Source organism: Ovis canadensis, chromosome 7, assembly GCF_042477335.2.
Source record: "Ovis canadensis isolate MfBH-ARS-UI-01 breed Bighorn chromosome 7, ARS-UI_OviCan_v2, whole genome shotgun sequence".
Classification (NCBI taxonomy): Eukaryota; Metazoa; Chordata; class Mammalia; order Artiodactyla; family Bovidae; genus Ovis; species Ovis canadensis.
This window is the reverse complement of record NC_091251.1, coordinates 16989487-17003986: the sequence shown is the minus strand read 5'-3', so window position 1 is coordinate 17003986 and position 14500 is coordinate 16989487. Positions and strand designations below refer to the sequence as shown.

Genomic DNA, 14500 nt, shown 5'->3' with positions numbered 1-14500 from the left:
TCCCTCTTTCTCAACCACTATGCTGTAGTACCTACAAATACCACTGAAGAGTAGATCTCTGAAGGCTTAGCAATATACCTCAGTAGTGGTTCAGTGCTTTGGTTTTGGAGTTATAGACAAGATCAGATCATGGTTGGGTGATCTCACACAAATGATCTTGTTAACTCCATATATTTCTTTTTCTTCATTTGTTACTAAGGTTATTTCTACTACAATGAGAATATAATGAGATATTTATTATAAAGCACTTAGGCTCCATGTCTATCATACACAAGTGCTTAATAATAGCTGTGTTTTTGTCATTGGTCCAATTTAATCTCTTGATCTTTCTTTAGTTCTTAAAGTTCTTACTGTAACCTAAGCTCATACGGCTCTTAAATAATATGTAACAAATACAGAAGTCCATCGTGTACATAATAATCTGCTAGGAGTTTCAAAAATGAGTAAGATAATCTGACTTCCAGGAACATAACAGTTGGGGGAGATGAGATAGCTATATAAGGAACTAATGTTAGTAAGTCGTGAAGCAGGAAGCACTTGAGGATTCTAAGATACCTACAGGGTGCTAAAGGAGCAAGAAAATAAATAGATCAAAAGACTTCCCACAGCATTTTGCTTTGTCCTCTTCCAAAGTCGGGAGGGAGCATGGTTGTCTAGCTAGGCCAGCAGTTGAATTAATCTCTAAATCAGGGATGTCTATTTATTGGTATAGATAAAAAAAATATGTTGTTACTAGTAAAGGTGATCTCCTGAATAACTTCTCCATCTTGGTTGTTTTCCAAATTCTGGAGGAAAATACAGGGATGTTATCCCTAAACCACAGTATGTGCTATTTTTCAGTCTACATTTCTCCACTTTATCCACAAGCTAGCATTATTAGGATGTTTGCTGAAATCTAGAAATAACACAGGGTCTGGCATAATCTGTTTTTAGTGCTGTAATTACTAGTGACTACTATTACCTTGTGGCTCAGCTGGTAAAGAATCCGCCTGCAATGCGGGAGACCTGGGTTCGATCCCTGGGTTGGGAAGATGCCCTGGAGAAGGGAAAGGCTCCCCACTCCAGTGTGCTGGCCTGGAGAATTCCGTGGTTTGTAACGTCCATGGGGCCGCAGAGTTGGACATGACTGAGCAACTTTGACTCACTCACTCACTCACTACTACCTTAAAAAGAGAAGGGAACACAGGGATTTCAGAAATTGTGGTTCATAGAGTAAAACTGACCAGGAATCTACCATCAACTTTGATGTATTTCATTTGAGAAATTGTGGTTCACAGAGTAAAACTGACCAGTAATCCACCATCCACTTTGATGTCTTTCATTTGAGAAACTGTGGTTCAGAGAGTAAAAGTGACCAGTAATCCACCATCCACTTTGATGTATTTCAGTTTTTCTACAGATTAATGTATATATTTTTAAAGAATTGGTATTGTCTATAACAAATTTTTAAAACTTTAAAAAATTGTAAACAGGGTATTAAACATGTACAGCTTAAAGAGAAATAAAATTATAAAGCACATACTGAATAACCCATGCTCAGATTAAGAAATGTAGTATTGCCAACACCATAAAAGGCTCTGTGTATCCTTTCCTGACTGTTTCTTCATTAGCGATAACCAGTGTTTCACTTGTAATGAAAATATTTTTTCTTTTTACTAGTTATATATGCTAGTTCTTGAACTTTTAAAAAATTTTCCAAGTAATCACAAACTCAGTTTTTTATTAGTAAATACAAAATCACGTGTTTGAATATCTTATTAATACCAAATTGCTGTCAGCCTGCCTGAATGCTTGCTTTCTGTGCATGCTTACTCACGTGCTTCTCTCCTCATCAGCAACAGTTCAGTGTGGTCGCTGGGCCACACTCCGAATAGTACTGATGTCTACATTCCTGAAAAATGCCCCAAAAAATCAGGCAGAAGTAAACATGAATAAATGAAGTTTAATGGAATATTAAATTCTATTTAATAAATTAGATGTTACATATATTCCTTTGTGACTTTGTTTAGCAGAGTCATCCATGTTAAAGCATATAGCTATAGTGTCGTTACTGTGTAGTAGTCCATCTTATAAATATACTAAAGTTATGATCTTTTCTTACACGATGGCATTTGAATTGTTCCTAGATTTTTGCTATTCTAAAGCCACTATGAACATTTTTGTATGTTATGTCCTGTTTGCACATCTGTATCATCCCTTGAGAATACCAGGGCTTCCCTGATAGCTCAGTTGGTAAAGAACGCACCTGCAATGGAGACCCCAGTTTGATCCCTGGGTTGGGAAGATCCCCCGGAGAATACCCACTCCAGTATTCTGGCCTGGAGAATTCCATGGACTGTACAGTCCATGGGGTCACAGAGTTGGACACGACTAAGTGACTTTATAGAGGATACATCTAGGAGTGGAATGTTTGCTTAGTGTGTGTGTCTTCTTCACTAGGTGACATCTAACTTTTTAAAGCCATAGTATCAATTAGTGCTTTCACCAGTAACAGTGGAAAGTTCCACGTTTGTGCTGTTAGACTTTTAAAACTTTAGAGTCTCCTGGGTTTGCAATGATGTAAAAGCAACACTTAAGAATTTGAGAGGAGCTTCCCTGGCAGTCCAGTGGCTGAGACTCCGTGCTCCAAATGCAGGGGGCCCGGCTTCAATCCCTGGTCAGGAAACTAGATCCCACATGCTGCTACTAAGACCCGATGCAGCCAGAGAAAGAATTTGAGAAATAATGATTCGAAGAATAAAACCCACCCAGAAGTCTGTTATCCATTTTGATGTTTTTCAGTTATTTTTCTAGATATATGTGTATATTTTTAAAGAAACTGCTGTCAAACCTCATTGTTGCTTCATTTTTCTGTGAAGTTATTTTTTTCCTCACAGGTTTGCCTACCACATATATTTCCTCTTTTGTGAAGTCCTTGTTCAGATATTTTGCCCATTTAAAAAAACTGAATGTCTTGATTAACAGGATTCCTTTATATATTCAGGAGATTAATCTTTTGGTTATAACTATTTCAAATATCTTCTCACAGTTCGTGTTTATCTTTCTGCTTCTAGTGAAATACATCAGTCTTTTCCCATCTTGTTGGTGTTTTTTTTTTTAATTTAAATTTATTTATTTTAATTGGAGGCTAATTACTTTACAATATTGTATTGGTTTTGCCATACATCAACATGAATCCACCACGGGTGTACACGTGTTCCCCATCCTGAACCCCCTTCCCACCTCCCTCCCCGTACCGTCCCTCTGGGCTTGTTGGTGTTTTAATGTGTTGTTAAAGAAATACTTCTCTATCCTGAGGTCATGAATATCTTCTGTACTATGTTCTAAAATATGATAGTTTTGTCTTCTACTTGGATTGAGTTTTTTGTTTGGGATAAGGTAGGTAAACAGGTTTGTTCCCCTACCCCTTAAAAACTAATCTCTCTGTTGATTTGCCATGCCAAATCTTTCATCTGTTAAGTGCCCATATTTATCTGAGTCTATTTCTGGGCTCTGTTTTATTCCATTAACATCTTGTTCATATACCAGTAACATCCTTTCTTAATTATTAAGCTTTAACAGTTCTTGATATTGGTAAAACAAATGTTCCTACCTTGTTCTTTAAGATATTGGCTGTAATCTGTGCTTTACACTTTAAAACAAAGTTCAGAGTTGCACAGGTTTCAAAATAAAATTTTCAAAACAAAATGTTAGAATTTTGATTAAAAATTGTATTTAGTGTATGAACAGTTTCCTCTTTTTAATAGTGCATTTTCCATTGAATGAACCTCTTTGCATTGTTACGGTCTTTAGAGCTTTTGATAAAGATTTGTAAGCATCTTCATATATGAGTTCCATATACTTTTGTTAAGTTAATCTTATTTTCTTTATATTTTTTCATGCTATTATAATCCTTAAATTGCTTATTTTTCATTTGTTGCTGATATGTGGAAACAACTTTAAGATTGATTCTTCTATTCAGCACTTTGCTAAATTCTTTTGTCAGTTCTTGTAATTTGTATATTCTTTTGGACTTTTCTATATATAGTTGTATCATCTGCAAGTGAGGACAGATTTTCTTCCTGTTTCTCACACCTTTCTTTCGTTTTCCTTGTCTAATTACATTTGCAGAGACCTCCACTACAATGCTGAATAGAAGCCATTTCAGACATTCTTGTTCTGTTTCTGTTCTATAGGCATGCTTTCAGGGTTTCCATAGACAGTTTATGGGATTTTTACTAAATTGGGAAACTTCCCTTCTATTCTTAGTTTGCAAAGAATTTTTTATGATCTAAATGCTGTTGAACTTTATCAAAAACTTTTTTCTGAATTTATTGAGGAAGATGATTGTTTGCCGCCTTTATTCTCTTTACTCTTTTTATGTGGTCAGAGAATTGCTTTCCTATTATTAAACCAACCTTCTTCTGAAGTACAGCAAGTCTGGTCATGATGTGATGTTAGTTTTGACAGCCGGATTTGGTTTGTTTATCAAGGTTACACATCCATATCCAGTGAGTTAGAGAGTAGCTTTCTTTTCCTAGTTGCTGGAGGAGCTTCTGTAAGATTTGCATCACTTTTCCTGAAATGTTTTACTACAAATCTAAGGTGAAGTTTGCTTGGTTGGAGTCTGGTGTGGTTTTTGTGGGATGCTGACTTCATTTTTTTTTTTAATTAGTAAGACTGTTTCTATTAATATGTAATACTGATAAATGGAATGTTCCTGAAAGTCTGTCCATTTCATCTACATTTTCAAATTTATTAGCACAATATTATTCCTTCCTTTTTAAATTTTATGCCAGATCTGTACTGATGTCCTGCTTTTCATTCCTAATACTGCTATATGTAGTATACAAATTTATACCACCGTGTATTACATAAGATATTTGTACTTCTTTCTTTTTTACTTAACCAGTCTTACCAGAGGTTTATCACTTTTATTTTTTTTATTACTCCAAAGAGCTGGTATTTTTTTCCGTTTTTATTGGAATGTAATTGACATGCAGCACCATATAAATTTAAAGGTGTACAGCAGAATTTGACTTAAATATATCGTGAAATGATTACCACAGTAATTTCAGTGAACACCCATCATCTCATATAGATATATAATAAAATTTTTTTAAAAATTTTTATGATGAGAATTCTTAATGAGTTCTTAACAATTCTCTTAGCAACTTTCATGTATAATATACAGCAATGTTAATTATATTGATAATGTACTTTATATCCTTAGTGCTTATTTATCTTATAACTGGTAGTTTATGCCTTTTGTCCACCTTCATTCAGTCCCCCCTTGCCCCCGAGAACGACATCTCTGCCTCTGGTGACCACAGATCTGACCTCTTTCTATGAGGTGGTTTGGTTGCTGCATAGCATAGTGATCCAGTATTTCTGTACATTGCAAAATGGTCATGATGAGTCTAGCTGCCCGCTCTCACCATACAAACACGTTCTATTATTATTGAGTGTATTCCCCACACTGTACACTTCATCCCAGAGACTCATTTATTTTGTATGGAAATGTGTACCCCATAATTTCTCTTACCTGTTTCATTCATCCCTCCATCCCTCTTCCCTCTGACAACCACCTGTTTATTACCTGTATCTATGCCTATTTCTGTTTCGTTTGTTCATTTGTTTTTTGGATTCCACATATAAGTGAAATACAGTATTTGCCTTTCTCTGTTTGACTTCTTTATCCTGTCTACCAGTTGTCACAAATCCATTGTCTTCCTTGGTATGTATTTAATGTCTGTTTCATTGATTGCAGCTTTTTACGATTTTCTTGTTTTCTAGTTTGAGTTCAGGAAATATTAATAGTGAAGCCTCTTTTGCCATGGGGTGGCTACCAGTCTCGAGAAATAAGTTGAGAAGCAGAGTTGTATTTTCATCAACAAGAGTTGGAAAGACAAAGGTTGGGTTAGGCATCCACCAAAAGTGGTGAGACACCTATTGCTCTAGACTGGAGCCCAAGGGCGCTACCCTGGAGTGAGGGTACAAACTTCCTGAATTTGACAGGGTGAATTCTATCTGTGTCTTAAGGTATTTATTGTGTTTCCTCATGTTTCAGCTTAAGTGGAAACACTGGTCCAAATGACCTGTTTTTTTTCATTTCCCACTTGTAGAAGTTCTAGGTTACAACTCAGTCATGAATAAGATATACAGTCTCTGCTTTCATTCTCTATTGTACGTCACCCTTGGGTGACTCAAGGAGTTCCAGATGATAACATCCTTTGGCCAGTGACTCATTTATTCATTAAGCAAATATTTATTTAGTGCCAAATATGCTCTGTCTATCCTTTTTTCTAGTAATAGGGATTCAGTGATAAATAAGAACCTAGTGTTTTGTTTTAAGAAACAGAGTTTTTATAAGTCAGTGTTTATATGAGATTTTTTTTAACCTGAGGTGAATCCCTTAAAATTATTTGCAAGTTTTAACATATCTTTAGTTTTCTGAAGAGAGTTTATAGTGTTTATCACATTTTTGGGAGTTCATGATTCACAAAGTTTTATTAAAGAATCACTGCTCTATAAGAGTAATTTTAGCTTTTTCATATTAGTGCAAAGGTTTAAATTCCAAGCCTAATTTGTAATTTATTCTGCATGGTGGGAATTGCAGAGCTGGATGCTGACTGACTTTAAATAAAGCTTTCTGTTATTTAATAGATGTTTGACTACCTACTGTGTGCTCGGCAGTGAGGATACTGAAGTAAATATGATAGTTTGTACCTACAAGGCACATGGACAAAGACCCCAAGCATAAAACTATAATATAAATCTTACCTAAAAACAATAGTTCTCAAATATTGGTGGTATAAGAATCACTTAGTCAACTTGTAAAAAAACATCTTTCTCAGGTTCTTTCCCATGACTCTAAGACTTTGATTCAGTACACCTGGACTGAATCTTGGACACCTCCCCAAAATGCTGATGCAAGTGTTTTTAAAACACTCTGAGAAGTAGTAACATTTTGAGAAGTAGTAATGGTAAACAAACAAAAAAAGTGAAAGTGCTGCACTCAATATGCCAGCAAATTTGGAAAACTCAGCAGTGGCCGCAGGACTAGAAAAGGTCAGTTTTCATTCCAATCCCAAAGGCAGTGCCAAAGAATGTTCCAACTACCATACAATTGCACTCATCTCACATGCTAGTAAAGTAATGCTCAAAATTTTCCAAGCCAGGCTTCAAGAGTACATGAACCATGAACTTTTCAGATGTTCAAGCTGGATTTAGAAAAGGCAGAGGAACCAGAGATCAAATTGCCAACATCTGCTGGATCATAGAAAAAGCAAGAGAGTTCCAAAAAAAAACATCTACTTCTGCTTTATTGACTGTGCCAAAGCCTTTGACTGTGTGGATCACAGCAAACTGTAAAATTGTTCCAGAGATGGGAATACCAGACCACCTGACCTGCCTCTTGAGAAATCTGAATGCAGGTCAGGAAGCAACAGTTAGAACCAGACAGGGAACAACAGACTGGTTCCAGATAGGGAAGGGAGTATGTCAAGGCTGTCTGTTGGCACCCTGCTTCTTTAACTTCTATGCAGAGTACATCATGAGAAACACTGGGCTGGATGAAGTACTAGCTGGAATCAAGATTGCTGGGAGAAATATCAATAACCTCAGATAGGCAGATGACACCACCCTTACGGCAGAAAGTGAAGAACTAAAGAGCCTCTTGATGAAAGTGAAAGAGGAGAGTGAAAAAGTTGGCTTAAAACTCAACATTCAGAAAACTAAGATCATGGCATCTGGTCCCATCACTTCATGGCAAGTAGATGGTGAAACAGTGGCAGACTTTATTTTCTTGGGCTCCAAAATCACTGCAGATGGTGACTACAGCCATGAAATTAAAAGATGCTTGCTTCTTGGAAGAAAAGTTATGACCTAGACAGCATGTTAAAAAGCAGAGACATTACCTTGCCAACAAAGGTCTGTCTAGTCAAGGCTATGGTTTTTCCAGTGGTCATGTATGGATGTGAGCGTTGGACTATAAAGAAAGCTGAGCACCGAAAAATTGATGCTTTTGAACTGTGGTGTTGGAGAAGACTCTTGAGAGCCCCTTGGACTGCAAGGAGATCCAACCAGCCCATCCTAAAGGAAATCAGTCCTGAAAATTCTTTGGAAGGACTAATGCTGAAGCTGAAACGCCAATACTTTGGCCACCTGATGCAAAGAGCTGACTCATTGGAAAAGACCCTGATGCTGGGAAAGATTGAAGGCCAGAGAAGGAGACGACAGAGGTTGAGACGGTTGGATGGCATCACCGACTCAATGGACGTGAGTCTGAGTGAACTCTGGGAGTTGGTGATGAACAGGGAGGCCTGGCGTGCTGCAGTCCATGGGATGGTGAAGAGTTGGACACGACCGAGTGACTGAACTGAACTGAACCAAGCAGTAAACACTTTAGTAACACGATATGCCTGCTGCACTGTGTCCTGCATCCAATATAATTTATGTGTTCCTCTCAACACTGCTCTTTCCCACTTCACAGATTTAAGAAACTGACACACAGAATGATTAAACTGACTTGCCGAAGGTCACACAGTTAGTGCTAGAACCAGGGTTCAAACGCAGATATCTGCAGGGGCAGGTGTGTTTCTCCCTGTGTTCATGTAACCTTCCAGTCATGCGAAGGTAAGTGATGAGCTGACCTTGACCCTCAGTGGGTTCTCTCATCTCCAGAATCTCCCTGTAGATTTTTGGCTAGTCCACTGGTCTGCTGTACACCTCACATGAGCCACGACTTCAGGCTACCACCTGTGAGCTTTCCCCATTTATGTCCTCCCAAGTTTGCAGTTTTTATGACAGCACACCAGGTGTGGACTTGACTGAGAGCAGTATTTGGGCTCCTGGCCTTGTTGGCCTCACAGTGGTAGCACTGTTGCCCCAACAAAGCTGAGGTGTGTACGAGGGTCGGGAGATGAGAACAGTTAGTTCCTGGCAAGAATGCCACAGATTCCAACCCAGAATTCAGCAGGATTTTTCAGTGAATAAATGATTATCAACTTGTTGCATCTGGTCAATTTCCGGAGCCGTCGAGTGATAGTTTTTGACTGTTTGGTCCAGTTTACATTTGTTTTGAGTGGAGAGAATTTGATGGTATCTTCAGAATCACTGTAAGTGCCTCCTACCCATTTTGTCAGGTCTGGGATTTGATTTTACCCACATACAATGCCTGTTACTGTTTGATGGATTCTGGCAGAAGACACACAACCCCTGGATCAGAAAAAAGGGTTTATCGCTCGTGACACAGTAGGCAGCACTACTTTCAGCGTGTATGCAGCGGCCTGTGTCACACCTGAGGAGCACTGAGCTGAAGGGATCCACCACTCTCACAGCGAGCAGTAAGCCTGCTTGTCCTCTGTGGAGGGCGACTGCCTCATATCTCATGCTTGCCGACTGTACATGCTGCCCTGAGAAATGGCTCAGGTAAATGGTAGCCAGGATCTTGCATGTACTTATTAAGACAGAGAGGAACACAAGAGATGCATGGACAACTGCCTCCCCCAGTTTATTTCACCTAGTTGATAGGAACAAAGCTGTTAGTATCTTTCACATTTTAAATGTCTTAGGACCTGTGGTGATAGTTCCTTTTTATTTCTAATACTGTTATCTCTATCTTCTGTTTATTTTTTTCCTACTTAGTTTTACCAGTGGCTTATTAATTTTATTAATCTTTTTCAAAAAACCACATTTTGCTCTTGTTGGTCCTCTGTTATTTTTCCCTGTTTCTTTAATTTCTGGCCTTATTTTTGTTTTTTCTGTCTTTTTATTTGGATTTCATTCCCTGGGTTTTTTTCTTCCCTGATTTTTTTTTAAAACCACACTTTTATTGATTTACTTAAGTTTAAATCCTTGAAGAGAACCGCATCACATGGATTCTGTGTCCAATGGCCTTTGTAAGAAGGTTGCTTTGGAATTTGGCAGGAGCCATGCCACTGTTTCCATGAGCGTGAGTTATCTTTTCCCAGATTACTCTGGTTTTATTAGGTTTTCCCCCAGGCATCACTGTGTGTGTTCTTTGCTTTGTACACATAAGCACATCTCTTGCCTAGATAGAATTCAGTTCATTTCGAGCATATACACTTTCAATTTTCAAGACAGTTGTGTGTTCCCTCTGGCTCCGTAGACCCTGCGTATAGCCAGCAAAGATGGCCTTGGACCACAGCCTGCCAGACGTATTCGTCGTTTTAAAAGTCCTGTTCCCAGCAGGCCCCCACAGGGCCCAAGATGGCGGGAAGAGAACAAACAGCTTGCTCCCCGATTGCCTGATGTGGTTGTGCAGATAAGTGACTCCCTGCTGTTTTCTGACGTGTGTTTAGGAACAGAAATTCCTCTCATATTTTATCTGCATCCCGCAAGTTTTGATATTTAGTATTTTTAGTCATATTCAAGTCAAAATACTTGATGAGTCATGTTGTGATGTTTTGATCCATGGTATATTTTTAAGTCTGCCTTTTAACTTCCAAACATACAGGAGCTTTTCTTGTTTTTCTTTTTGCTTTTGTTTTCCAGATTAGTGGTTAGTGTAGATACTCATTTTTTTTTCAGTCTTTTGATTTGTTTTGATTTGGCTTTGTGGAGACTTTCTCAGTGGCCAAAAATATGATCTGATTTTGTTAATGTTCGGTATGTATCTGAAAAGAATATTCTGAAATTGCATTAAGTGCCATAACCTGTATATGTTAATGAAATGAAGTTCATTAATCATGTACAAATCATTTATGCCCTTACTGACTGAGGTGAGTCTGCTGGACATACGTAAGATATCCAGGGAAATGGCAGAGTAAGTGAAAGAGGACAGTGGATCAACATCCTGAAAACACCCGCAAGGAATGACAAGGGTTTCAGGGGTGTGAAGCCACAGGAAAAACATCCTGCATGTCAGAGAAGCCATCTCTTTACTGACGTAATTAGCACTCCCCACTTTACTCTGCTTTCTTCCATTCATTCATCCATTCTTTTCAGTGAGTAGATCTGAATTGTAAACAGCGCCCCTTGTCTGTCTCCTGCTCTAGGCTGCAAAAGCTCCATGAGCACTGGGCGATGTCTGTCTTATACACATTGTATCCCTAGTGCCTAGCACATAGAAGACACTAAATAATTCATACTTGTGGCATAAGTGATAGGTGTGTTTTCTTGAAACCTGTACTGGGTAATTTGAGAAGAAAACTTAAACTTGTGACCAATTTGAAATTTTAGTACAGCATGTGAATATTTATGAAGAACAATGCAAAATTTGGAGCAACTTAAAACCTAAAATGAAGCTATTCAATTTGTCCTTGACATGAATCACTTAAGGTTCATTTACACGTGTAATGTGGGTGGTGACTGGGGAAGTAAATGTTTATCACCTTTGTCATTAATGGTATTTCAATGAAAAGGTTTGGAAAGCAGTGATTTGAAGGGCTGTCAGAGGAAGAGGAACAGGCAGAAAAAAAATGAAAGAGAATTTTAACAAGTTGGATGAGCATGAAGTCTCCCTGGGTTGTTAATATCAAGGAAATTGAGTATCTGGAGGAGACAGTGGTCAAGTGTGTCAGTTGCCAAAGGGAGATTGCCAGAGAAAATGAAGGCAACAAAAGTACCAGGGTTAGGAACAGTTCAGTCCAGTTCAGTCGCTCAGTCGTGTCCGACTCTTTGCGACCCTATCAGTCGCAGCACGCCAGGCCTCCCTCTCCATCACCAACTCCCGGAGTTCACTCAGACTCACGTCCATCGAGTCAGTGATGCCATCCAGCCATCTCATCCTCTGTCGTCCCCTTCTTCTCCTGCCCCCAATCCTTCCCAGCATCAGAGTCTTTTCCAATGAGTCAACTCTTCACACGAGGTGGCCAAAGTACTGGAGTTTCAGCTACCCCACTTCTGAGGTCAGGGGCAGCGGCCGAGAGTGCCAGGCTGCGACAGCGCAGAGCAGCTGAGAGGACCTACCCCACGCCCGAGGCCAGGGGCAGCAGCCAGGAGGAGCAACCCCACGTCCAAGGAGCGGTGGTTGCACGGGCGCAGGAGGGCCTAGAGGAGCTATTCCATGTTCAAGGTCGGGGGGGCAGCGGTGAGGAGATAACCCTCATCCAAGGTAAGGAACAGTGGCTATGCTTTGCTGGAGCAGCCGTGAATAGATACCCTACGTCCAAGGTAAGAGAAACCCAAGTAAGATGGTAGGTGTCGCAAGAGGGCATCAGAGGGCAGACACACTGAAACCATACTCACAGAAAACTAGTCAATCTAATCTCACTAGGACCACAGCCTTGTCTAACTCAATGAAACCAAGCCATGCCCGTGGGGCCACCCAAGAGGGGCGGGTCATGGTGGAGAGGTCTGACAGAATGTGGTCCACTGGAGAAGGGAATGGCAAGCCACTTCAGTATTCTTGCCTTGAGAACCCCGTGAACAGTATGAAAAGGCAAAATGATAGGATACTGAAAGAGGAACTCCCCAGGTCAGTAGGTGCCCAATATGCTACTGGAGATCAGTGGAGAAATAACTCTAGAAAGAATGAAGGGATGGAGCCAAAGCAAAAACAATACCCAGCTGTGGATGTGACTGGTGATAGAAGCAAGGTCTGATGCTGTGAAGAGTAATATTGCATAGGAACCTGGAATGTTAGGTCCATGAATCAAGGCAAATTGGAAGTGGTCAAACAGGAGTTGGCAAGAGTGAACGTTGATGTTCTAGGAATCAGTGAACTAAAATGGACTGGAATGGGTGAATTTAACTCAGATTACCATTATATCTACTACTGCAGGCAGGAATCCCTTAGAAGAAACGGAGTAGCCATCATCGTCAACAAAAGAGTCCGAAAGGCAGTACTTGGATGCAATCTCAAAAACGACAGAAGGATCTCTGTTCGTCTCCAAGGCAAACCATTCAATATCACAGCAATCCAAGACTATGCCCCAACCAGTAATGCTGAAGAAGCTGAAGTTGAACGGTTCTATGAAGACCTACAAGACCTTTTAGAAGTAACACCCAAAAAAGATGTCCTTTTCATTATAGGGGACTGGAATGCAAAAGTAGGAAGTCAAGAAACACCTGGAGTAACAGGCAAATTTGGCCTTGGAATACGGAATGAAGCAGGGCAAAGGCTAATAGAGTTTTGCCAAGAAAATGCACTGGTCATAGCAAACACCCTCTTCCAACAACACAAGAGAAGACTCTACACATGGACATCACCAGATGGTCAACACCGAAATCAGGGTTAGGAACAGGGAGGCGACTATTTACCTGAAAGGGTGAAACAGGGTGGAGGAAAACCCGCTGTCGGTGGATAAGGAATTGTGTTGACACAGGCTTAATAGGGCATTTCACCAAGTAACTAGTCAGCCAGTGCCACCTTCGATGGTCCATCCTGATGTTAGGTAGTGGGGAGAGGGAGAGAAAATAACCTAGCTCTACCTGTATGTAGTAAGCCTCTGAGATCCAGGTGCTCCTCTGTCCATGGGAATCTTCAGGCAAGAATACGGGGGTGGGTTCCCTCCTCCAGGGGATTCCCTTCTCCAGGGGATCTTTCTAACCCAGGGATGGAACCTGGGTCTCCTGAATTGCAGGCGGGTTCTTTACCAGCTGAGCCACCAGGGAAGCCCCGGAGATCCAGGTTCAGCTCAGTTCAGTTCAGTTCAGTTGCTCAGTCGTGTCTGACTCTGCAACCCCATGAATCGCAGCATGCCAGGCCTCCCTGTCCATCACCAACTCCCGGAGTTCACTCAAACTCACGTCCATCAAGTCGGTGATGCCATCCAGCCATCTCATCCTCTGTTGTCCCCTTCTCCTGCCCCCAATCCCTCCCAGCATCAGAGTCTTTTCCAGTGAGTCAACTCTTCCCATGAGTGGGCCTTCAATTCCAGTTTACTATTCATTGTCTTCTCTGAGGTTTCCTAATGGAGTTCTCCTCCTTCAGCAGTGAGTAGGGATTGCCTGAAAAGGGCCCGCATACAGGATAGGGGAGGTGGGGTGGTGGTCGTGTATGTGATTTCTGAATTGGGGTCTTTGGGTATGATTAGGATTGGAAGCCTGAGAGATGGTAGGATTACGGTCTGGCTTTTCATCGTCTTAGATTACTTGGTTGTTTTTTGTTCTTCCTACCCTGCTTATTTAACTTATATGCAGAGTACATCATGAGAAACGCTGGGCTGGAAGAAGCACAAGCTGGAATCAAGATTGCCAGGAGAAATATCAATAACCTCAGATATGCAGATGACACCACCCTTATGGCAGAAAGTGAAGAGGAACTAAAAAAGCCTCTTAAAAAAAATAAATAAATAAAAAATAAAAAAGCCTCTTGATGAAAGTGAAAGAGGAGAGTGAAAAAGTTGGCTTAAAGCTCAACATTCAGAAAACGAAGATCATGGCATCGAGTCCCATCACTTCATGGGAAATAGATGGGGAAACAGTGGAAACAGTGTCAGACTTTATTTTTGGGGGCTTCAAAATCACTGCAGATGGTGACTGCAGACATGAAATTAAAAGACGCTTACTCCTTGAAAGAAGTTATGACCAACCTAGATAGTATATTGAAAAG

At 40.2% G+C, this 14500-nt stretch overlaps 1 long non-coding RNA gene across 1 annotated transcript in view; it reads right to left on the bottom strand.

Moving 5' to 3' along the window:
- Positions 1-173: 173 nt before the first annotated feature.
- Positions 174-14500, bottom strand: part of LOC138443264 (uncharacterized) — a 15527-nt gene continuing 1200 nt past the window's right edge. The window contains exon 2 of the long non-coding RNA XR_011258049.1: positions 174-1163. This is a non-coding gene — a long non-coding RNA (uncharacterized lncRNA). The remainder of the gene's footprint in view (positions 1164-14500) is intronic.